Here is a 5739-nt window from a genome sequence, read left to right on the forward strand (position 1 = left end):
CTGAAGAAACCTCCCTGCTTGTTTGGCCAATAAAGTTATATTAAAGCTATCAATATCTCTAAATCTCATACCTCCTTTTAATTTCTGAATCCCCATATTTTCCCAACTTTGCTATTAAATCTTCTTTTCCTCATCTGCATTGCCTCACCAGAACTTAAAAAGTATGTTATTAATCTTTTTACACAAGTTCTTGGGCAATTTAAAAACACTCATTGTATAGCTAGGTACTACCTGCAACACAACCTTGATTAGAACTTCTCTACTAGCAGGTGACAGAAACTTATTCTTCCAACAGTTGATTTTCTACCATGTCATGTCTTTTATACTTTTAAATGAGTTATATATTAATCTACCAACCATGGAGGGTAGACCAAGATATATTTCATAGCATCCACAAGCCACAGATTCCCCTTGACTTGAAATTAAAGCCCTGTCTTCAGCCTTTGTATTTGAGCGAAAGAAAACAGATATTTTTTCTTTGTTCTGAAACTAACATGAGGTCCTCTGATAGACCTTTAATAGATCTATAAGCTTCTGCCATTTCTCTTCTTTTGCCCTACTAAATAGGACATAATCATCTACAAAGCGCAAATCATGTATCCTAGTGCCCCCTCTAGCCTTGGTTACACATTTAGTAAAGCCACTTGCATTAGAGAAATTAAGCAAGGAACTCAGTCCTTCTATACATACTAAGAACAGATAAGGGGAGATAGGATCTCCTTGTTTCAAGCCCCTCATTGGAATAATTCTCCTTCCTGGCTTACCATTTATTAAAACTAAATAGCTCATTGTTGATACACATTCCATGATAAGATTTACCCATTTTTCACAAAATCCAAGCTGTTTCATAACAACCTCTAGGTAACACCACTCATCCTATGATATGCTTTGGACATGTCCAACTTGATAGCCATAGATCCAACTTTCCCTTTTAATCTAGTCTTCATAGCATGAAGGGCCCCATAGGCAACCATAATGTTATCAGCAATCATCCTTCCTGAAATGAATGCACTCTGTGTTGGGAAAATAACCACTGCTATCACCTTCTTAAATCTGTTGGCCAAGACTTTAGAGGCAACTTTATAGACCACGTTGCAAAGACTTATAGGTCTATATTCACTAACCACTGCTGTATTTTTAACTTTGGGAATAAGGACTATATAGGTGTAATTTATCATTCTATCTATCCTTCCTCCATTTAAGAACTTCAAGACAGCTTCACATACCTTATCACCCACAATATTCCAATGATTTTAATAGAAACATGCCCCTAAACCATCTGGTCTAAGAGATTTCAGTGGGACCATTTGTTTGATGGCCAGTTCAATTTCAACTCTGTTGAACTCTTTTGTTAAGCTTTCATTCATCTCCTTAGTAACTTTTGGCTTCAATGTCCTTAAACAGTCATTTAACTCATTTTGAGATGGTTCTGAAGAAAGGAACAGCTTCTCAAAATAACCATTAAAGGCTTCTTCTATGTCCTCTCTACTGGTTAGCTTGTAACTTTGTTCATTTTAAATTTGAGAAATCCTATTTTTTCTCTTCCTCTGATTGGCACAAGCATGGAAATATTTAGTGTTTCTATCTTCGTGTTTGTACCAATGCATTTTAACCCTTTGTTTCCACTTCAAATCCTCTTGCTCAAGCAGACCCTCCAATTCTTTTTGAATTTTCCTAATCTCAATAATATTATGGCTCCCTTCATCCAGTTGTAAAAGCTTTAAAGCCTCATATTTCTCATTGATCTCTCTCCCCTTATTCCTCCATAGGTTTTTGCTCCACATTTTTAAAGACCATGTACACCCATCAATAGACCTCTTTAGTTTTTCAAAAGGTCCTCTTCCAAAGTCTGCTTGCTTCCTGCCCTCCCTCACCACTTTCTCACATTCTCTTTCTGTAGCCCACCATGCCTCATACTTGAAGTTGTTGCCTCTCTATGATTCAGTCCCATCTGTATGTGAACAACTCAATAGTACTGGTCTATGCTCAGAACTTCTTGAAACTAAAGTCTCCACATTAATCTCCTTATGTGCCTCAATCCAGTCTTTCTTGGCAACCACTCTATACAACCTTTCTTTTGTAAAAGTATAATTCCCATGCCTATTGCTCCAAGTGAATTTGTCTCTTTTCCACCCTAGATCAAATAGCCTTCCAACCTCTAGTGCATTCCTGAATTTATTCATCAAATTGTCTCATCTAGGCCTTCCCCCTTCATTTTCATCATTGGTGAGGATTTCATTAAAGTCACCAATGACACACCACCCATTATTACAAGCAGGCTTGAGGGAAGTTAACAAATCCCAAGCCTCTTGCCTCTTGCCTCTTACTAGTCTCGGGTTGTCCATAAAACCCTGTTAAGAGTCTTTTTTCGCCCCTTCATTTTCACTTACCCATGCACTTATGTGTCTTTATGTAAAGTTCAGTATCTCCACCATCCCCTCCTCCTTTCAAAACAACACTAAACCCCTTCCCCCCTTCCATTCAGTTCCACCCCAAAGCAGCCTACCATTCTCAACTTTCTTATTCCATCCAGCCTATTTGTCCTCAATTTGGTTTCCATCACAAACACCACACTAGGCAACTTATCTTCCACTAAACAGTAGAGGTCTTGAACTATTCGAGGGTTGCCAAGCCCTCGACAGTTCTAGCTTAGTATTTTCATAATGCTTGGTGGGGATGTTTAATAGTCTCCACCAATCCTTCTTGTAGTTCTCCTTCCCTTTCTTTAGATAATTTTTGTTTCTTTTTTCCCATTCGCCCTTATTACCACGCAACTCTCCCTCGCAAGGTCTTTTAGTTCCTACAGAAAGAATCAAACTCTCATTGCTTCTGCCCTCAGCTTGAGCCCTTCTCTTCCAGGATTTTCCTTTTTTAAACATATCCTTCAATACCTCATCCTTTTCCAACCTCACCTCTTCTCTTGAAACTATCTCTTCAAACTGAGTTTCCTTCACAACCTCCTCCGCTCTAATCTTTTCTTTTGACTCTACCTCAGTGCCCTTCTTTTCCTTAACTACCTCCTTAGACTCTAAAACCCCATCAGTGTCCTTGAGACCACTGTCACCCCATATCCCTCAACCCCTTCACTCAAGTTCTTTTCAACTCCTTCAATAGCAGTACTCCCCGCCTGTATCGCCCACTTTTCTTCTCTCAATTCCTCCTTTCCTCCATTATGACTCGACTCCATCTCTTCTCTTACCTCCCCCCTCCAGGACCCCATTCTTCTATTATCACTACTGCACTCTTAACTATTTTTCCTCCTCCCTACTGAGGTTACCCTTAGCCAAACCCCAAACTGCTCCTCCTTCTCATAACTCCCTCCACTCAGATCTCTTTTCTTACTACAACCTTTAGAATCATGAATGATTCTTCCACATGTAAAACAAAGAAATGGTAGTTTTTGTACTTAAATGAGATCCACAAGCTATTACCCTGAGCTGAGATAGTTCTTCCCCTCGCCAAAGGCTTTGTAAGGTCCATTTCAATAAGAACCTTTAAATAGTTTCCCCAGCCACTTTCATCTCCTTTCACATCGACATTCATCACCCTCTCCACTGTGTTGCCTGGCTTCTCTCTTTTCTGTTTGGTCATAAAAGTGAGAGGCATGTTATACATATTCACCCATAGCTCCTCTCGATCAAAACAAATCTTCATTGGAGGCGTGAATCCATCAAACACCTTCAGCACCATCAACTAATTGTCAAACAACCATGGCTTCCCTTTCCACACTCTCTGTTTGTCTGCATGGTTTACAAAAGTAATGACAAGTACAATCTTCCCCACCCCTAATACTTTTGCTGCCCTGCTGAGTTTCCAAACTTTGGCCATCGTAGATTCCATCACCCCAAAACTTATCGTCCTCTCCAGCCATAATTTTCCAACCAGACTATGTTCTCCCTTACTCCTTATTTCCTTGGGTAAATCCTCATCTAACTCCACATTCACTTTTTCTTCATCGGTTAGTCTAAGTTTACCCAATTGTTTCTCCAGGTTTTCCATCATTGTCTACTTTCTTCCACTCTCTACTTCCTCTAGCACTTTTCTTACGTAAACCCCCTTCAATCCATCGAGAGCTGACACAGAGTCTTCCTCCCGAATCTTTCTGCCACCCTGCACTGCCAAGATGACCACCTTACACTATCCTCGTGCCACCGTACGTTGCCTTTGTGCACCGTACATCCTGCTCTACCACAGAACGTTAGAATCAACACACACATCTAAACTCTGCAGCATCACGACTCGGCCTCTACGAACATATTTCAATGATCACAAAATTGTGAGCCAATAGACATTTAATTAGATAAATGATAAATTTATAAAAAAAAACCTTTAAATAAGAAATACCAAAGATGACTCGTGACAAAATAGTGCACTCAAAAAACCTTCCATATACCAAAGAAATATGCATCAAGTTCAACTACGTGTTATTATTGCCAACTAATCTCTAATGAGAAATGTTTGATCCATAAAGAATCTTACAAGATGAAGCATACAAACAAATGTATCTCGATATAATATGTTAGATTGTAAAATATTTTTTTGTTGTAAAATATATTTGATATATCATACCAAATCATATAAGTTTATAAATTTATTTTTATAAAATCTCTTTGAAGATACAGTACTTCTTATCTCCAATACCCTCGGATCACAGAGAAATTCATATTTAATAACCCCTACTTTGTTCTCAATGAACTTCTGATATCTTTTCATTCATTTGGTATTACAGAATATAACTCCTAATTTCTACATGATTCCTCTTTATTTATAGAAGGATGCTCCCTCTAGTCCAAAGTCTTCCTCTAGCCTAGATTCATGTATTTTTAAAATTTTTCATAATTTCATTTCCAAACATTACTCAAACACAAAATCAATATAAATTTTAAAAACTAAAAAAAAACCACAAAAATCAATTCAAGTTTTAAAAACTTCAAAATAAAAATTATATTAAAAAATTATCTTCAAATAGTTTTCTCTCTCATTTCCTAAAACTGAATAAAATATTCTCACTTAAATTATTTTACTACTATTGATGTCGTGTTTCGCAGCCCGAACAATTCCGCAAAGCCCAAACTCCTTGGTGCCTAAAACTAAGAAAAAAGATAGGCTCTCGTGGTTTCCGAGGTTACTCTGATATCTAAGTCAGTGGATAATTCTCTGGTGAGGGATAAGGAAATATAGAGCAAAGTAGAATTGTTATGCAGGTTGAACTGAGAGTCTCCCGTAGGTGGGTTTTCCCTTATTCATACTTTATTCGGACCCTTCCGTTGAGGGAAATCGTGGCGTGTCAGACGCAGGCCTGCCACCACTCATTCTCTATCGCGTTAGTGGGTGTCAGTCTGCGGCCTAACAGGAGATCGTGTCGTGCCAGTCGTCCTACGTCTGTTTGGCCGCAATTTCTCTAGCATGCCAGGAGGTGTTAGATCGCAGGCGAGCCGTCCCCTATTCCAGGCCCGGGTTTCGTGGTTGGGCTTCCCTAGACTCAGGCCCTTTTAGGGTAGGCCTCCCCTCACAATTACTATTTACAAAATTTTGAAATAATCTTGTTTATGAGACTCACTGTATAAGACCTGCCCTATACACTGCATTTTCTCATCTTTCATTCTAACCCTAATTTTAGATCGATGTTGGGCGCTACGGACCCAATTTCCAAATATCAAAGGCTCAAATTGTTGCACTCTACTTGGTCAGCTTTAAGTTCAAATCTAAAATTATCACTAAAAGTGGGCACCAAAGCCA

The sequence above is a fragment of the Juglans microcarpa x Juglans regia genome, chromosome 6D (genome assembly GCF_004785595.1).
Source record: "Juglans microcarpa x Juglans regia isolate MS1-56 chromosome 6D, Jm3101_v1.0, whole genome shotgun sequence".
NCBI classification, from domain to species: Eukaryota; Viridiplantae; Streptophyta; class Magnoliopsida; order Fagales; family Juglandaceae; genus Juglans; species Juglans microcarpa x Juglans regia.